The following is a 21,692-nucleotide window of genomic DNA, read 5'->3' on the forward strand; positions in this document are numbered from 1 at the left end:
AAAAAATGAACATATCCCTGTATCATCCATGTGTGATGTGACATAGGTCAGCCCATTCAACTTACAAACAAGCAATTCAATACTGGATTATATCTTTTAGCCAATTGTCCATGATGCCAGGAAGTGCAGGCTTTCAGACGGTTTCAAGTTCAGCATCATGCTTGGGCCATCATGTAGATGGAAAGAGACAAGATACAAGATAAGAAAAACACAGTTGGAAAACTTGGTGGTGGTTACGAAGCAATATAGACCTATAGAGATTGTCGGCGTCAATGCATGCACCTAGGGTTCAGAGATGAGATAAGTGCATAGACAATCAGATAGGAGTCTTCTTATGCCTGTTCTATCTGCGGTCACACTTTTGACCAACCCATAGGTACTATGATCTCAGAGAAGATTCACATCATACCAACCAGAAGTCAGTTACATGGACAAATAAAAGAGAAGATTTCCAGAATTAGTTAAAAATGAATTTGGCCATTGACAGAGTGCAGAAAACAAAATCAATAAATATATTACATGGAACCCAAAACCGAGTAACTATCATAAAGTTCATGCTCATTCTCAATCTGAACGAACTAGCTAGTAATCAACACAGAGCCTGTGCATTTGTCTAACTTTAGCTGCATAAAAAGTCAATTATTTCATGACAAAAACACATAAATATCATCACCTCAATCTGAATCTAGCAATCACAGAAAGGGATGGTCCCAGAGTTTAAAAATAATAGAGTGGGAGAAGGAGAGGAAGGCAACCAACTAAAGGGCAACTAAAAGTTTAGGATGGGGAAATGAGTTTTATAACTCAGGATAGAGAAATTCTACTATGAACTGAAAAACTCAGAACAGCTGACATGAACTCTGTAAATCCAACTAATCCCGATATGTTCAGGGGAAGATACAAGAAAAGCGCAAGTGGGAGAAAGGAATAAGGGAGAGACAACAAAAGCAATACAAGTATAGGGAAGTCGAAGAGCATCCTCCTACATTTGTGTGTTCCTAAATGAGGTAACTCCTCCAGATTCATTGAAAATGTACATACAGTGCATTGACATTTCCATGTGCAAGCATGCTGGTGTGGCTACATCCCATGGCCTTTACAGGTTTGCCCTTCTTGAGATCTGAAATGATCTCAAAGTTCAAGCCCATGTAAGAGCATGCTTGGTGACAGAGAGAGGCAGCCCTGTTTGCTGAAAGCACCATAACTAGGATTATTAGAACCCAACGATCCTATGCTAGGCTCCTCATTAAAACACACACACACAAAACCATATAGACAAAATACTGGACACCTACTCCGTCAGATCATTACAGCAGATATCATAAATGATGAAGCATACAAATACAAGCAGCAACCTGTAGGGAGAATTGGAACCTCCATGCACATAATTAGCATAAGAAACTCCATAAAATTTAAATGACCCAATGGCTTGTAGCCTTGTACTACAATTGGTGTACTTATTGAATCCAATACATTTTAGAACTTGCCAAACCTTTTGAACATGGTTGTATGCAATCCCCAAAATTTTCAAGCTGAAAAAGAAAGTCTTATACAGGCAAATTTAATCAACCATTTAGAGGGTAACTGTAAGATGCCAAAGAGGCCCTCCTGAATGGAGAGTGTGGCTCTCCACCGACGGCATTTCTGGACCCTAATGATGAGCTTTTGCTGCAAAGGTAGCTTGAGTCGTCATAGAGAACAGTGTAGTTGCTGCTACTCACATTTCTAAAGTAGCATCCTTCAGTGCTGTCATACCTGTAGACCTCTTTAGTCCTTCCCAATCCGCCAGTCACCAAGCTCCCATTGACAAGCATATAACCACGTGCATCCTGTGTATTTCTAAGTGAACTGAATGAGAAACCAAATTCTTCGCCTCTAAACGAATTCTCATCGAATCCCAGCGACACGTCTGTAACATCTATGTAGCTTCCATTGCTCTGATCCACAGTATCAGTATAGAGGTAAAGTGGAAATGTTCGGATTAATTGAATTGAGTATAGATCAGAAGATGGGAGTGTGAAGTAAACACCATAGTTAGCATTGATTGTCTGATGCACAGTCTGTGCACTGCCATTGTTCCCAAATTTCATCCAATTTCTATATCTAAATCTTTGAATGGTATGAGTACTAATCTTACCAAAAGATGTCTTCACCCTTCCAGTTGCCGATATATACCGGTTAGCGCTCGTGTCAAAAATGCCATCGAGTCCCTTAAACTCTGACACCAGACTCCGCTGCACAGGTGAAGCGTCATACCTCAACAACTTCCCCTTTGTTTTCTTACGCCCAGCATCTAGCCAAAGATGCAAATTTGCATCAATGTACCACACATTCAGAGCATCAGTGACACTAAACTCTATGGTATGGTTATGTTCATCCAGAATCTCTCCCAAGAATGGTGTGATCTCTATGTCATAAGACGGGAGATCGAACGAACCGATTCCGGTGATCGGTCTCCAAAGAAGCGGATTAACACCACCTGTATAAATCACAGTAAAAGGCCACACTGCACCCACCACCATATCATCCAAACTCACCACAACCTCCCTGAAAGCCCCATTACCAGGCACACCACTCAAATTGTTCGCTTGAATGTACTCGTCCGGTGGGTTCGAATACCAGAATTCATCACTAGAATGATAGGAAACATAGACTTCCAAGACTGCTCTATACACATTGCGGGGTATACAGAACTGTTTCTGCTGCACATCAGTTGAATTCTGCACCAAAAACCAATACCCATCGTTCAAGGGAGGGGGTCTTGATATGGGCAGGATCAAATCAGCAGGGGAATCCCAACCAGAGGCCACACCCAACCTTTTCCCACCATCTTGCTTGGGAAAAAAGTGGAAGGTGAGATTGACATGGTAAACCCCAGTATATGTTTTGTCAACAATATTGGCAAGGTGAACAGAGAGGGTCTGGTTCAGTTTGAGCAGAGAGGAGAACTTTGTGATGTCCTTTTGAACCTTCCAGGAGATGCCATTGGGCCTGGGCTCAGCAGTGCAGCTTCTGAGGATCTCAACCCCACCCAACCAGATGCCAAATATCCTGTCAAACTGCCTCCCTTTGCTTGTTGCAGACCATTCCAGCACAACCAGAGACCAATCAGGAGATGGGCAGTTTTGGGGAGGGGTGTAGGGGACTTCAACAGGGGGTTGGCCATAGGTGTAGCCAAAATCATGCTGAAGGACGAGTGAGGAGCAGGGAGGCTCTTTGGGGACTTGGATGGGCCTTGTGACCTCAAAGTAGAGGGTTGGTGAGTCTGGTTGGTCTATGAGATTTGTGAAGAGCCTGGTTTTTAGTGGGTGTGCATGTGAGGATGGTGTTGAGGATTGGAGGAGGGTGGTGAAGAGGAGGATAAGGGCTGCCATTGCAGAATGCTCACTATTGGTTGGAAGGTAGTAGGTAGGAGGTTTTGGAATTGCAGCTGCTGCCCTTTAGAGTTTTGACTCTCAATAAAATAATGAGAAAATTTCAATTAGTCAAATCATTTATTTCTAATCCTAAAAGATGCCTCATTTTTTTAACTTCTTGACACGTGTCCTCCTTTCTTTTTCTGAAAAACATCACACAAGGCCTCGGGTTAGCCCCCAAAAAAGGTTGGAGTAGTGGATGGGGGTGCAAGCTAGGTAATCGTCTAGTTTCAAATCCCATGGGCATCATCCTAAGCATGACGACACGACTCCTGGGGAAAAGGGGCAGTCAGCAGAGTTTTATACTACCAAAACAGTGATAATAAGTACAGCAAGCAAAGCTAGCTTCGGCTAGGTCAGTGATGAAGAAGGTTGTTTCTTCATGTAAATATATAAAAAAAAGGCTAACCTCAAACTTACAAAGTTGTCGAAACGTCACAAGTTCAAAACCCATGAATAATGTTCCTTGCTGCAAGGTCAAAGCTGGGTGTACTCGTTCATGGCAGGGGGATCCCAAGGGTTTTACCAATCAGAGGCCAGTCAATGTGCGTCCACTAACGGGGTTTTTTCTCTTGTATTATAAAAAAAAGAGAACATTCCTTTGAGCCATCCATTTGCTTGAAAATACTTATTTAGCATCATAGAATAGAGATGGTTATGCATTTTAGTCATTTGAGAGCATTATTTTTATTTGACTCAATTTAACTGAGATTTAATCGGAGTTAATAGTCAATCATAAGAATAGGTCTCTGTTTGGCAGATTTCTAAAAAAATAAAAGCCACCTTGACAAAATTCACAAACATGAGATCATTTTTGGAGATCTAAATAAAGTTATCCCCAAACAATTGGATGGAGGTTTGCTTTCTGGTGCCCAGATAGATACGGGTCAGGCTTGGATGTCTGACCCGGTACGAATGATATGGTGTTTAGTTTTGGGTACTTGGACTTAAGTAACTGGGTTTGGCTTATAACTGTAGATGAGATAAATGTCAAAAGTTGCATTATTAGGAAAATCGTGCGAGACTGCAAAAATCATGTTTTTTTGGGAACATCCCAAGAAAATACCTGCATATATTATTAATTTATAATGCATCCTTATATATGTGAAAACAAAATAAAAGACTTATAATATAAAATACCGAAAAAATGTTTTTACCCTATTTATACCAAAATAAAATTACGATATTCTGAAAATAAGCAATATTTTGAAAATACCACAACTTTTTTATTATTATACCAGCAAATTATCCAAATATCGGCATTGTTTGTAACAAAAGTTTTTTTTTTTTGGATAATCCAAGGGAACCCCATCACCGACCGCACCTTAGCTTGTCTAAAACCCTTTAGATCTCGCTGCCCATGGGGAGTATACAACAACTTTGACCTTGCGGCAAGGGATGCCACCCATGGGTTTCGAACTTGTGACATCCCATCAACTTGGTGACATTCACAAGTCGTCCCTACCAGATGAGCAAAGCTCGATCTGAATTGGGTTGAGATAGATTCCGTTGGCACATGGGAGTGGCTTAGGGAATAGGGATGAAAGAGATAGGATATGGGTCGGGGTTAACCCAATTCTAGATCCAGATACATTTTTTGATCTCATAGTGGGGTTACAGATCCGGATAGAATATGTTCTGGATCTGCTATCAAGAAGAATCTTTGATTTCTAAGTGGAAAAGCTAAAATGGGTTGGGTTAAACTGTTTATGACCCAGATCTGACTACATTTGTTCAACCGATTCTGAATAGATCTGACCATATTTGATTTGAATTCAACCTGGAATTGGATAGGTACGGGATCCGGGACAGATTCAGTTTAGATATGAGTCAGAACTCCGACTCTTTTGCTCGGTAGAGAATTTTTTGGGATAATGGTAACCCCGTTTCCTATTGTGGAGTCTCTTTTCAAAAAGGGTACGGGACGGATTTAGGTCAAATGGACTTGGCCATTTAGTTATCCAAACTTCGTTAAAAACACAATTTCCTAAAAAAAAAATTTAAAACCCCAAACCAGATGAAAATCCGTTGTTTTTTTTTGACAGAGAAAGCTGGGGCACGATCATGAAAACTTTATGCTCTGAAAAACATTTAATGTATGTCCAATTTTTTGCTGGATTGCAAAATTTGGATCGAGTAATTTTCATTCCCTAGCTTGGTTTTTAAGAAAAAATGTCATATATATATATATATATCCCTTTTTGACCTTGATGTAAGGCTGGCTTTGATGTAAATATGTATATACAAATGGTTGTAACACATTTTTTTTTTCATTCACGCGTAAATATTGAGAAGAATTCCCAGGTCTTATTCAACCCAATCTTCTGGCTGAATTCTAACCGGGCCTCCTTTTTTTTATCACCAAACCCTGACCCTAAAGGGTTTGGTATGTGTCAGTCCCGGTCAAACCCGACCCCTATTATGACCAACTGATCGACCCACATCATATTTAACTGGTTTGATCCAAATCTGAATCCAGGTTCAGAGTATTCACTCAAAGAGAATTTGATAAATGTGGATCTGACCCATGGATTACGAATAAAGTCGCATAAAGGTCAGACTTGCAAGTGACCTAGATCTGGGTTGAAAGTTTTCAATAACTGAAATGTACGCATATTCATTCTTTTTATCTTCTATATATTGACATTACTCTTACAATTGTCAATTGCTAACTGCTTTATCTTAACGAAAGTGTTGCTATAAAAGCAGCTTTTATATGAAAATTTTGTTTTATATCATGAATCAGTCTCTTTTTATAAGCCCCAAGGGGTTTGGCACAGTGGTAGGGTCCTTGGCTGCCAGACGGGTGGTCAGGGTTCCATTCTCACAGACATCAGCTCCTTGCATATAAGAAACAGCAAGGGTATTACACCCAATGCTAGTGCCAAAGCAAGGCAACAACCCGGGGGCAAGGGGTGTGCCACGGATTTACACCGCAGCAAAGTGACCGTAAGTACAGCGGGCATAGCCTGCACTATTTGGTCTTGATCCCGAGGGTGATTTCCACGTTCCTCATCGATTTTTTTTTTTGTGTAGCAGACTTTGAATCTATATTAATACCTTAGTATGAAGGTTAACAAAAAATGAAGAAATAGTATGGGCTCCAATCGTATAGTGGCAAGTACAATTGCCATATATAGTAACAAAGCGTCCTTGATTAGTTTATTGGCAATTCCAATTGCCACTACAGAAAATTAGTGGCACACCATTTTCGCTATTTGTCATTAGCGACAATTAATGATTACCACTATAGATCATAGTGGAACTGGTAATTGCCTCTATAGATATATGGTGGCAGTTATAATTGCCATTGTAGATAACCAGCACTAACTAGTGCCGCTTGGAAGTCTTTAGTAGTAATTCTGGCCGCCACTAAAAACTTCGTTCGTATAAAAAAATAATTGAAGAAAGAGTGACATTTATTATTGTTGTTGCGGAATTCTCAGTGGGCCTAGTACTATAGTTATTTGATCTATAGTGGCATTTGTAGTGCTATTGTAGGACATCATTTTAGTTTAGTGGCAATTGCAATTGCTACTATAAAGGCTTGAAAATGCTTGGGAGAGAAAGGTTTAGAATGGTTGACAAATACTTTTAAAAAAAAGGGCAGTTGGCCCAAATGGTATTCCTATCGAGGCTTGGAAATGCTTGGGAGAGAAAGGTTTAAAATGGAAGGTTTAGAATGGTTGACAAATCTTTTTAATAAGATTTGGCGGACAAATAAGATGCCTAATGAGTGGAGGAAGAGTACTTTAGTGCCTCTATATAAGAATAAGGGTGATATACAAGATTGCATAAACTATCGTGGTATAAAACTCATGAGTCATACTATGAAACTTTGGGAGAGGGTGATTGAGTCTAGGTTGAGGAAGGTTGTCATGATATCAGAGAATCAATTTGGTTTTATGCCTGAAAGATCAACTATAGAAGCTATACATCTTCTTAGACAACTTATTAAGAGAAATAAAGAGAGGAACAAAGATTTGCATATGGTTTTTATTGATTTAGAAAAAGGCATACGATAGAGTACCTAGGGACGTTCTCTGGTGGACAATGATGAAGAAAAGTGTTTCTCTCAAGTACATTAGTATAATTAAAGATATGTATGAAAGAGTAGTAACCAATGTCCGCACTTGTGGAGAGGTGACAACCAATTTTCCTGTAACGGTTGGGTTACATCAAGGATCTGCTTTAAGCCTTTTCCTAGTTGCTATAGTGATGGATGAGCTTACGAGACTAATTCAAGAAAATGTGCCATGGTGTATGTTGCTTGCTGATGATATTGTTTTGATTGATGAGTCGAGAGATGGGGTTAATGCTAAGTTAGAATTATGGAGACAAACATTGGAGGCAAGAGGTTTTAAGTTGAGTAAGAGTAAGACAAAATATATGGAATGTCGATTTAGTAAGCAACGAAGTAGTGATGGGAGTGTAGTGAAGCTTGGTGAGCAAGAAATACCGGTGGATGATTGTTTCAAATATTTGGGATCTATCATTCAAAAATATGGAGAAATTGATGGAGATGTAAATCATAGGATAAAGGTTGGGTGGATGAAATGGAAGAGTGCAACTGGAGTGTTGTGCGATCGTAGAATGTCATTGCAGTTGAAGGGAAAGTTTTATAGGACGACTATTAGGCCCACTTTACTGTATGGTATGGAATGTTGGGTTGCCAAGAGACATCATATTCAAAAAATGAGTGTAACTGAGATGCGTATGCTGATATGGATATGTGGAAATACAATAAAAGATAAGATTCAGAATGAGGAGATACGTAAGAAGGTAGGTGTTGCACCCATTGAAAATAAGATGAGAGAGAATCGTTTACGATGGTTTGGACATATTCGACGAAGGCCTAATGATGCTCCAGTTAGAAGGATGGAGAAATGGAAAAATATATTAGTTAAAAGAGGTCGGAGTAGGCCTAAGAAGACTTGGATGGAGGTGATAGGAAAGGATATGAATGCTTTGAACCTCACCGAGGACATGGCATTGGATAGAAATGATTGGAGGAGAAGGACTCATGTGGAAGACCCAGAATGATTTTCTTTTTTGGTTCATATCCCCGACCCCAATTGTTTTGGGAAGAAGGCGTAGTTGTTGTTGTTTGTTGTTGTTGTTGCAATTGCTACTATAGAAGATTAGCGGAAGTCTTCATTGCCAGTGGCACTTGTAATGCCATTGGAGGACATCCTTTTAGTTTAGTGGCACTTGTAATTAGGGCTAGTAAATGAGTCAAACGACCTGAACGAGGCATATTCGGGCTCAACTCATTTACCAATGGGCTGAGCTCGTGACTCCACTCATGCTCGTGTTTAACTAAGCCGATTCTTGAATATGAAGGAGTGGCTCGTGTAAAAAAAAAGATGTTATTTATATCTGAAAAATATATATTTTCTATATATTACACTTTAAATATAAATAGATTTTATGTAACTTAATAATTCATACGTTACATGGATATTTTCTAACCATCCTTCTCTTTATATATTGCACTTAACACACACGAGCTCACCTGAGCTGAGCCGAACACCCTGTGTTCATGCTGTCGTGGGTACTCAGAAAATCATAAGAAGGTAAAAAAACTTCAGCCTATGCATGCTGCCCCCAAAGGATTTGGAGCTTATTTTTCAAACTCAACAAGTTACAAAATCATTTTCTTAAATATGGTGATACTTCATGAGCAAGGGATAGACTTGCCGAGTCTGAATCGATTACAAGAAAAATGTTAATTAGTGACGCAAATTTGTGCCAGAAATAATTCATCACAAATTTGCGATGAATTAGCTAGAGAAAATGAGTCATCCCAAAAATTGGAATTAGGGACGGACTTAGTGACAAAACAATTCTGTCTCAAAATCCGTCGCTAATTAGTGACAAATTAGAGACAAAAAAATTCTGTCTCAAATAGGGATGGCAGTGGGGCGGGGCGGGGCGGGGGACAAGGTTTCCACCCCCGCCCCGCCTCAAAATTTTATCCTCCACCCCCGCCCCGCCTCCGCGGCGGGGATGGATTTTATCCTCCACCCCCGCCTTCATCCCCGTTTCATGTCCTCCACCCCCGCCCCGTCCCCGTCCCCGTCCCCGCCCCGTCCCCGTCCCCGCCCCGCCCCCGCCCCGTCCCCGTCCCGACCCCGACCCCGCGGGATGAGCGTGCTCGTCACCGGCGCCGCTGGCTTTGTCGGCACCCACGTCTCGCTCGCCCTCCGGAAGCGCGGTGACGGTGTCGTCGGCCTCGACAACTTCAACGACTACTACGACCCCTCGCTCAAGAAGGCCCGCCGTCGAATCCTCGGCGACCACGGCGTCTTCGTCATCGCCGGCGACATCAACGACGCCCGGCTCCTGGCCAAGCTCTTCGACCTCGTCGCCTTCACCCACGTGATGCACCTCGCCGCCCAGGCCGGAGTCCGGTACGCTATCGAGAACCCGGCGTCCTACGTGCACAGTAACGTCGCCCGGCTCCAGGGTTAGGAAATTAGGGAAGGGAGTTAGGGTTAGTAAACAGTTCATCTGAGTTGGGGGCGGGGATGGGGCGGGGCCGGGACGGGGATGGGCCGGGGGCGGGGCGGGGATGGGCCGGGGCGGGGCCGGGGCGGGGATGGGGCGGGGCGGGGCGGGGCGGGGGAACGTGCCAGTCCATCCCCGCCTCCACCCCCGGACGGTGATGGATTTTAACCTTCATCCCCGCCTCCATCCCCGTTTCATACCCTTCATCCCCGGTCCAAACGGGGCGAGGCGGGGCGGGGCCCCGCTTTCCCCCGGTCCACTGCCATCCCTAGTCTCAAACTCCGTCTTAGCTTCTCGACAGATGAGCGAAATTTTTTTTCTGTTGTGACTTAGTCGCTAATTGGTGACAGATTTTGAGACAGATTTTTCCATCGCTAATTTCTCCCATAAAACCCTAATGTGATCCCCTTTCTTTCCCTTTCTGTTTCATCCATCGACCATCATGTGCATCCACCGACCATCGTTGCCCGCCGACCTCCTCTTCCTCCGCCCCCTGCCGCTGTACTGCTTGCCATCTCCACCCCTGCTCTCCGGCGACCCACCGACGACGCCCTCTGGAGACCTCGTCCCCCATGTCCGTCCTAGCCTCTCTGCCTCACCGACAACCCCACCTCCCTCTCCGCTCTTGTCCTTCTTCGCCCTCTCTCCTCTCTCGTCCGACCGGATACTGTGGGAGTCCCCCCCACCTGCGACCCTCCCTCGTCGACGTCCTCTTCTTCCTCCCCCTTTCATCTTCCCCCCTCTCCGGCAGCCACGCCATGCACTTAATAGGCCACAGACGGCCGAACCCGCCTTCCGCCTCTCTCTCCCCGACTGCGCCTTTCCTCTCACTACCTTTCTTCCTTCCTCCACAGAGGGAATTTATTGTATTATGAGATATATATTATTGACAGATGCATATTTGACCTCAAAAAAAAAAGGTTCAGAATAAAGCAAGAGTGCAGGGATTCAATTTGTGAGACATACACTTTAGAAGAGATTTCAAATTTCTCATCTATATACTTTGAACATCACATTCCAACACGTTATACTTGCCCACCTCGTAATAATGATGGAGAATAATTTACTGTAGTTGTCAAACTGTCGATATTTCAACCACTTGAGCATGCATTTGGCAGTTGTCGGTCAAGACTCTTGGAAGATCGAGAGCAAAACGCAACACAAATCTATATCCTTTTTAATTGCTCAACGATCGACCCCTATATCGAGTAGATATATTTAATATGTAACACTAAGTTCTATACGTGCGTGCATAGTTCAGTAATAAAAATATTTGTTAAGTGCAGATGATTTGATCTGGAGTTGAGAAGAAAACTTCCACATCTCATTGATTCAGAAGTACAGAAAGAACATGAAAATAAGTTTAGGGCATGATTGAAAGAGTTGGTAAGGACGATGACATGCATTCTTTTCGTGTAAACAACAATATGTTACTTAATTGGTCATGATTACAGTCATTGTTTATGCTTGTAGGTCCGCCATTGTGATATTAATGATCAAGGAATATATGATTTACAAAATGGTCTGACCAAAGTTGTGCAATGTTACAACGGGTACATCATAAATGGTTATCGATTACAAACAAAAGAGTATATTGTAAACAAGTCAATGATGAATAGTAGCGTGTGTGTCAAGGCTAGCAGTTATGATGAAAATAAACATGACTACTACGATATTATTGAAGAAATAATGAAGTTGACTTACTTAGGCACAAATAACATGGTAACTTTATTCAAGTGTCATTGGTTTGATCCCACAATAATAAGAGTCGACAAAGCCTCAGGTATTGTGGAGGTGAATCATAAATCAAGGTTTGGAACATATGAATCATTCATATTAGTCTCACAAGCTCAATAAGTTTACTATACTTCATATCCGAATACAAGGAAGTCAGATAGAAATGAATGATGAGCGGTTTGTAAGGTGAAGTGTAAATTATACCCCGAGTATGATCAATTATAGAAAGACAAAATTGCTGAAGATGATAATTACTATCAATCAGATGATATGTATGACTTCTCTTATGGTCACGATGTCACACATGGTTTGCATGTCACATTTTCATTGTCCAATAGCACACATATGGAAGAATGTGATCCAAATAATATACTAAGTGGATGGACGTCCAATAAAAAAGACAACGAAGAGGACAAAGAGAAGGAGGAGGAAGAATAAGAATATGAAAGTCAAACAAGTGATGAGGAAACATACTCAAGCTAGTGAAGTACATCTTGTAATACATACCACATCACTTTCTCAGAAGCTCTTATTTCTGTAGTTCGGAGTTCATGCTAGTCATGGTTGTAGTTAGCGGGATATTAGAGTGTGTTTGCTGCAGGTATATGTTTGACATTGTTGTGATGTGAATGATTTGAATGTATTGAAATGTTTGACGGGACTATATCCATGCTTACATAAAGTTGTTTTCGATTTGATTATGTATTCATTTTCATGGAATTGCATATCATGTTACATTCCATGCATACTTAGCATGTACATGCATAGTTATAAAACTGATTCATGTATGACCTTTAAATCTTTACATTTCATGCATATGTCATGTCCATGCTAAGTTCAAGAGTTATGTAACTGATCCAAATATCATTTTTATTTGTTAGAATATGGTTTGTAGAGGTCATAGTGGTCAAGCACCCAGTGATCGAGGACCAAGTGGAGGTCGTGGGATATCATTAGGTAGATGTCTTTGTGTTATATTTAAATATAGGAATTCATTATATTTTTTCTTATATGTTGATATAAAAATTGTTACTTGTTATTTATCTTTATAGGATCCCAACTCAGTGATAGCCAGTATCAGCCTTTGTCTTTACGTAATCCTTCAATAGGTATATCATTTAAATAAATATACAGTTTATTAGTTTACATGTGCATTGTGTGAATTTCTAACTCATTGTTTTGTAGATAATGTTTTGCCTGCAGATGACCCACCTACACCAGCTACTCATACACATTACGAGACAATGCTGGATGTAGGGTCTTCTTAGTCTGACACACGATGACTCATTTAAATAGTGTATATCGATAGTCGACCGTAAGTATTAAATTGTCACTTGTCCAATACTTATCTGATAAATAGTTTATATCGATAATTGATTGTTAATGTGTACCATTTCATGTGCAGCGCGAGGTTCGAGCCACAAAAAGTAATACAAGAAATTAGGAAGTCACTACTTCAGCATCTACCATGACCGGTCGCTCAATGAAAAGAGTACCCGAATGAGGTGTTGGAAAGATTATGGTCTTCATTTATGGTATACAATCGTTTATCATAACTAATGTATTTCATATATAATTTTTTGTTATAGTCATATGCACTAACTTTTTAGAATTATTTGTAGGCTTCGAATCGCTTCGCGACTGCAAAGGAGGAGCATGACGCGAGGATAGTGTGACAGAAGATGACTGTCAATCGATTTGCTGACATGCTATATAATATGAAGACTTCAACAATAAAAGCAGCTGGTGGGATAGATGATCCACTGCAGTGGAAGGGCCATGACCCTTCTCCTATCAGGATAGATTATTGGGATGCAATGTACGACAAGTGAGCGAGCCATGAATTTCAAAATCGCTAAGCAAAAGCTACACAAAATCGAGCGAAGATGCCCGATGCCTATCTACACACAGGTGGTTCTAAGACTTCGTCTTCAATATATATATATAATCAAATTTATAAGTATTTCTTTATACTTTCTAATTGATTTTTTTATTATTTAATCATGCAGGAAGCCGAAAAAAGAGGCATTGTGCCTTACAGGAATGTGTTTGTTGAAACACATAAATGTAAGAGTACAAGAGAGTTCGTATCAGAGAAGGCGAGAGCGACAACGGTGTGTATTTATTGTATTAATAAACATTGTAATATACAAGTTACCATGAATTGCATTATCTTAAACATTTAATTCTTAATTCTTACTATAATCATTACTTTGTACGAGTCATACGAGCAACAAATGGTGCAACGATATGGCAATGACTCCACTCAGCATCCACCTTTTGATCCTGCAGCATGGGTGACTGCAACCGATGAACCCAAAAAGGGTCATGTGTTCGGGTTTGAGAGTAACATGAACACCACACCAGTCGTTGCCTCCTACAGTTAGGGCTCTTAGAGTTCTCCCGCCAGCATCAACTCTCACTGTCCGATTGACCCTGTTGTTTCTTAGGATGGTGTCCTCCAGCTTCTTCAGGACACAATGCACGACTCTTTATATGAAGCCATTCTTAATCTTGTCCATAATGAGTTGTGCAACTTTTTTCGGGACAGAAAAACTTCGCCTGCATTCAACATGAGCTCTGATGCCCGTCAGGTATAAATGATTGAATCACTATAATTTTTTTTTGTTAGCATTAGAACATATGTATGCATGATTGAATGACTATAAATTTTTTGATAACCTTAAAACACATATAAGCATGATTTCATCACTTTGAAAGTTTTTTTACTGCCTTATAACACATATATGCATGATTAAATTACTATGAAAGTTTTTTTGACTGCCTTATAACACATATATGCATGATTGAATTACTATAAAAAAAAATTCACTGACTTAGAACACATATATGCATGATTTTATCACTATGAAAGTTTTTTGACTGCCTTATAACACATATATGCATGATTGAATTATTATGAAAGTTTTTTTACAACCTTAGAACATATATAAGCATGATTTCATCACTATGAAAGTTTTTTGACTGCCTTATAACACACATATGCATGATTGAATTACTATAAAAGTTTTTTGACTGCCTTAGAACACATATATGCATTATTGAATCACTATGAAAGTTTTTTGACAACCTTAGAATACATATAAGCATGATTTCATCACTATGAAAGTTTTTTGACTGACTTATAACACTTATATGCATGATTGAATTACTATGAAAGTTTTTTGACAACCTTAGAATACATATAAGCATGATTTCATCACTATGATAGTTTTTTGACTGCCTTAAAACACATATAAGCATGATTTCATCACTATGAAAGTTTTTTTACTGCCTTAGAACACATATATGCATGATTGTGATGCATAACATATTTATTTGATAGCCTTATAAACCATAAATGCTTGCTTGAATCACTCTGACATTTTTTTTTGACAACCTTAAAATACATATCTGTATGATTGAATCACTATGTTTTTTTTTTGTCAGTCTTAGAACACATATCTGAATTCTGTTAATGTTCTTCACTTTATTGCTAATCTATGTGTCATTCAACCATGTTACTTTAATTTTCTTAGATTAGGTGCATTACATATAATTTATTTCATTATATTTTGTTTATCAATACTAACATTTTGGTTCTCTTGTAGGATGCTGGAGATGATCAACGTAAAGGAGCTGATGCAGACATGGATGAAGGGCAGATCGAGATAATGAAGAGGATGATGCTCCAAATCTTGGCGATAATTAGATTCATGTGTTGAATTTGTTGCACGTACTTGTTGTTTCAAACAAACTCTTTGTATATGTTCACTTGTAATTAATTAGTACTTGACATGGATTATAGTGGGTTGTTAAATTTGTTTCACTTTTAGTTTGTGCTAAATTTGTTTCACCTGCTTTATATATGTCTTTTTTATGTATACTTTTTTTTATACACAGGTTATATAAATTATATAACGTGATTTTTTTTTCATATTTATATTTTAAATAATTTTTTTTTTAAATTTTGCGATGGATATTTTCCATCGGTAATATCCGTCGCAAATGTAGCGACGGATATTAATCTGTCTAAAAAACTGAATCAATTGATGTTTTGTGATGGAATGTAATCCGTCGCTAAGCCATCGTTAATTGGGCAACAAAATTTAGCGACAGAAACATATCCATCGTGAAATTTTTAGCGACGGATCATGACATTCATTAATCTACCGCGAATTAGCGGCGAAAGTAACGATAGACCAGTTCTGTCACTAATTAGCGACCAAGAAATCGCAATGAACGCTATCCATCACTAAGCTGTCGTCAATCCATCGCTAAACGAATTGATGATAGATTTGCCATGAATTATCGACAGATACCGTCCGTCATTAATCCACAGATTTCTTGTAGTGATCGGGTGCAATATGATTACACAAAAATTATGCATTAAGTACCTGATCACCACTCATCAGGTCTTGCCCCCCCCCCCCCTCCCAACAACTGACAGGCCCTGTCCAAAAAATGAAAGGTGATCAGGTGCTTAATACAAATATTTGTGCAATCATATTGCACCTGATCTTTTCACTAGACCGCCCATTGTATAATGTGTGCATTAATACATTTTGGGCCAATAAATATGAACCAAAGTGGTCCCAAGGAGTTTGGCTTAGTGGTGAGGGACCCGTTAGATGGGGCAGTCAAGGTTCAAATCCTTTGGGCGTCACTCTCTTGAACAAGCCAAAGCGATACTACTTTGTAGGCGCCGATGGATGCACCATGGAGTATTAAGCTACGGGAATGGCGGCCCTAAGTACGGTAGGCTAAGCCAGCACGATTAGGTCTCCGGTATTGAAAGTCGTTTCTCTGTGTCATAAATACTTGACTGACACATCTTGGTTGGCTGTTGGCTACACCCACATTTTGGTAAGCTTACTTTTTCAGGTATTTCTGGCTCATAGTTGTCCAACTCGGTGACACGGGTAAAAGCTGTTTGGGGCTTAACTCTTGACCCAACGAGTTAACCCGGATGACTCAGTTTTTTTTTTAATTAAAACGAATTAAAAACTTTTTAAACGATGCTTAAACTAATTAAAAATAAAAAATATATATTTTTCTTCTTAAACGACGAGGCATATAACAAGAAAGCAAGAGGTAAAAGAAAAGGAACCCACACATTACAAATTCAAGTAGCATCATAATCACGATCCATAGTTAAAAAAATGATGACATGAGTATAAAACATGAGTTTGAGAATGGTTCTTTTCAAGCAATCAAGAAAAAGAACACTCAACACTAACAGGGATGAATTTTCATTGTTTCACATACCAATTGAAAAAAAGAATTACCTATGAGAGAGAGAGAGAGAGACCTAAACACTAAGCCACGTTGGTCCTTCCTCTCAGTTTTTCAAAGACTACACACCAATTAAAAAAAAAAAACAGGGTGGAGAGAGAGAGAGAGAGAGAGAGAGAGAAACCTGAACAGTGTGGTCAAGTTGCAGGAAACCAACAGCAACAGATTTTAAGCGTAACTCAGTTGGGGCTTCATTTAGTTTTCCAAAAGCTACAACCTGTAATTGGCAACAAAGCAAAAGCCAACATGGTGAGATGTGAGAGAGAACCAACTGTAGCGACGGATATTAATCTGTCTCAAAAACTGAATCAACCGATGTTTTGTGATGGAATGTAATCCGTCGCTAAGCCATCGTTAATTGGGCAACAAAATTTAGCGACGTCCAAACCTGAACAGTGTGGTCAAGTTGCAGGAAACCAACAGCAACAGATTTTTAAGCGTAACTCAGTTGGGGCTTCTTGGTGCTTCATTTAGTTTTCCAAAAGCTACAACCTGTAATTGGCAACAAAGCAAAAGCCAACATGGTGAGATGTGAGAGAGAACCAACTGTAGAAAGCAAGGCAAGCTTTAATTTCTGGAGAATCTCAACGCCCAATTTCTCAACTAATAAGCAAACCTGCTTCTTTGCGGGATAGATATGTACTCCATTCAAAAGGTCAACGTCTCAATAACAAAGAGATTTGTTGACATGACAACATTGGTGTAAAAATTTGTGAACATGAGTATCTTGAATCTCAACACAAGATTCTCGTATGAAATGCATGGATCTTCTAAGATTCGCAAGTGTGATGTGAACCTTTTAGAATTTAAAAATTTGATCTCACCGAATTCGCTCCATATACTTGCAGATGTTCTAACCTTCACACAAACAATATGCAAACCTATTTTAACTAAAAACTTACATAAAGTCATGAATGTCGTAACCTTCACAAATGTATATTGTAAATGTCTTACCTTCACATATTTTTTGATTTGAGCTCGATGCCACCTAGACCTATGTGAGCACTAGTGAATCAAGTAACATTGGATATAGTTCTTTTGGAGTGAAAAGTAAAACCTTAATTGACAAACAATTAGAGATTGGCAATCGTGACTCTAAACACAACAAAACTACTAGTTTGTTTACATCTACAATGGAAACAAAGGCTCTATAGATTTGGTGAAGAGTTGACACCCAATTCTAGTTGAACCAATCCATCATAGATTCAAACCCTTCTACTTATCAAGCAAGTCAATTAAATGATATATACACCACCAACCAAGTTCTCAAAGATATTGTTATTTTTCTTCAAACCATTGAAACCACCAAATTAAATTCTCTGCCATATCCAAATCAGAGTCCATCCCTTTCCTGTAGCTTTAATTATAACATTCTCATTGTGGACTTTTGAATTTCAGGTTTGAGGGTATTACTTTTTAGAGAAAAATACCAAAATAGTTCATAGAAACATGACACCATTTTTTAAAATAATTATTATTATTTAAATTTATATACAAAAAAATCTATATAAGTCATAAAGGCTTCATCATCCAAATGAGGCATTTTCTCTCAAGTTCAATAAATAAAGAGAAAGAAAAAACTGCTTTGATGAAATATGATGTCACTTATGTCATGCAAAAGATTGACAACGTCCTACATCAAGTTCTGTCTCACATGTCACCTAAAACCTACAATTGTAATAATTAAAAAGGTGGTGAGTCTAAAATTTAGTAAGGATTAAATTACAAACAAAAGAATTCAAATTACAACTGTAGTGAGCTTTAAGTTGCTAGTTTTATTTTAATTCTTTTTATCACACATCACACACATGTTTGTGTTAATTTTCTCCAATTTATCACTCGATTCTCACAAGTTAACATATTATCGATGCTAACCACTATCTACTTTGGCAATATCGATAATAGCTTACTACAGGCGTAACAACCCATGTACAATACCTCAATTCTACAGTGCGGGCCAGACTATGAACTACTCTCTCTTTCCATTGCAGTATAAGACTCCCTGTAGCGAATTTATAGTCAGTAATCTAAAGCTATATCTGCCTCAAGATTTTTTATGGTTCATGCTACATCTTAATCTTACTCTAGAATCCCATCTCTTGGTAAAATCTTAAAATTTTCTAAGATATATACATATTATGCATTCACATAAACTCTCACTTGAGTTCATACCCACGGTTTGACAAGTGTTCTCAAAGGGCATTCTCATACTATTCTCAAGAAATAATGTTAGAAGGTTCTAAGGTTCACCAATTTTTTAAGTATGCAAAAATGTAATCTCGTTACATCTATAAACCCCGAGGGCCTCAACAATGATCAAGGAGAATCAAAGGTAGTATAATTGCAGGGAGCTCTATCAAACTAGAGGTAGAGATTGAAGAGATGGTGGACATCTCTGAGCGATGGGATGATAGACGAGCCGAATGACTGGTGGAGGATGCTTGGGATTTTTCGTAAAGAGGTGCTCAACCTGAATCTAGCAAACCTGACTTGTACCGCTGTCTTTGACGTTAATTGATATTGGGAGAAGGGGCTGATAGCGTCAAATGGTTTTTGGGGGTTATATTCTCTTTTACCTTTTCATGGAATGCTTGAAAGGTAAACCAATTTTTGCTTTCTCACCATGTGCACAGTCTATGTTGGTGGGTGACCTTACACGAGAGGGTGGTGTGTGTTCTCTCCGAAACACAAATTTGCATGTTTCTGTGTGTACGGAGGAATATCAAGAGACTCGCGATAATTCATATGCCAATGTTGCCTATGATGATTTTATAATAAAATAACATAGAAAAAAGGTAGACATACTTTTGACGAAAATGTCCTCCGATAAGATAGATATGCGTTGGATGAAAATGTCCTCCCGCTCCCATAAATAGATTTGCACGTTTCACCTTTGTTTTTAGCTTGTGTTACAATACATGGCCGCCTTCTCGTTCCTACCTGATGAGTTGTGGAGCCTGATTCAAAGTTTTTGCCCTTGCAGGAAGGGGGGGCCGGGGGCTCCCCCCGACGCGGATCGTGGGGGGCAGTGCCCCCTGAAAGAAAAATTTTTTGGGCTTATATTTGAGATTCGGTTTTTTATGGATCAGACCTAACTTGTTTAGGTTTAGGGTTATCACACTTGTCTTGTATAAATTCTTTCTTTTCTTTCTCCCTTGTAACTGTTGAAAAGAGCAATAAAATTTTTCTCTAAGCGACCATGATTTTTTTATTCTCTCTGTTGAAAAAAGTGATTTACAGTAGAAATCAAATCAGCGAGTAGCAATTTACAGTAAAAATCAAATCAGAGAGTAGCGATTTACAATAAAAATCTGATATAAGAGTAACAATTTATAATAAAAATCAGATAAGAGAGTAGCAATTTACAGTAGAAATCAAATCAAAGAGTAGCGATTTACAGTAGAAATCAGATCAGAGAGTAGCGATTTACAGTAGAAATCAGATCAGAGAGTAGCGATTTACAGTAGAAATCAAATCAGAGAATAGAGATTTAGAGTAAAAATCTGATTTGTACTGTAAATCGCTATTCTCTGATTTAATTTCTATTGTAAATCGCTACTCTTTGATCTGATTTATACTGTAAATCGCTACTCTCTGATTTGATTTCTACTGCAAATCGCTACTCTCTGATTTGATTTCTATTGTAAATCGCTACTCGCTGATTTGATTTATAATTGCTACTTTCTTATCTGATTTCTACTGTAAATCGCTACTCGCTGATTTGATTTATAATTGCTACTTTCTTATCTGATTTCTATTGTAAATCGCTACTCTCTGATTTAATTTCTATTGTAAATCACTACTCTCTTATCTGATTTCTACTGTAAATCGCTTCTCTCTGATTTGATTTCTACTGTAAATCGTTACTCTCTTATCTGATTTATATTATAAATCACTACTCTACTCAGTTTGACGTTGCCATCATTATCTCTGCTGTAAATCAATATTCTCTGTCTACTCAGTTCGATGTTTTCACCTTCGTATTGTGATGAATAATAGATAGAATGTTGATTTTTCTGGTAGTTCAACTATTTTTCATAAACAGACGACGATAAAGGGTGCTCCGACGATAATAGACGACGACGATGGCAAATGGTGCTTTGACAACAGCAAACGATGACAAAGAGTGCTTCGACGATAGCAGACAACAACAAAGGGTTCTCCGGCGGCAGTAGACGACGACAAATGCGCGTCGTCAATCGGAGCTCCTGTTACAGTAGATGGTGCATCGCCAAAGAGTGAACCAGAATGTTTAGGGCGACATATTGCGAGGAGCTCCGGTTAAAGCAGAGGAGTTTACTTCTTAGGGCGAAAATGATGATGATTTTAACCCTTTCTGGCAGGAGGACATTTTTGTCCTTTACTCAAAACATCATTTTATGGTGCTAATGGTGGGGAAAGGGTACTTAAGTCTTTGCAAACACACCATACTCCGATGCTAAGTGATGCTAACACACACGGGGAAATGAGCCCCACGTGCTTACATATGCGGCGCTCATTCAGACCCGAGAACACGCACCTGCTTGTTCCGAGGGGGAACATATAACCTGCTTGGGACATTACACTGTCGTAATCTTTCTTTTTGGTTGTTGCCAATTTTGTGGGAGGTGTAACTAACCCGATATAGGGATCACGATCGATCCTTTGAATTGTGGAGGGCAGTTATCGTGTAACTGCTTTGGGGTTGATCAACCGGAAGAAACAATCAGCAAGGTTTGGACCTAAACGACTTGC

The 21,692-nt window shown here is 39.3% G+C and overlaps 1 pseudogene across 1 annotated transcript; it reads right to left on the reverse strand.

Annotated features, from left to right (window-relative positions):
• Positions 1-1,274: 1,274 nt before the first annotated feature.
• LOC149843820 (peptide-N4-(N-acetyl-beta-glucosaminyl)asparagine amidase A pseudogene) lies at positions 1,275-3,380 on the reverse strand (annotated as a pseudogene). Its single transcript, XR_016431161.1, has one exon. The product of XR_016431161.1 is annotated as a peptide-N4-(N-acetyl-beta-glucosaminyl)asparagine amidase A pseudogene (transcript).
• Positions 3,381-21,692: the final 18,312 nt, after the last annotated feature.

Source organism: Nuphar pumila, chromosome 3 (genome assembly GCF_984573655.1).
Source record: "Nuphar pumila chromosome 3, dmNupPumi1.hap1.1, whole genome shotgun sequence".
NCBI lineage: Eukaryota > Viridiplantae > Streptophyta > Magnoliopsida > Nymphaeales > Nymphaeaceae > Nuphar > Nuphar pumila.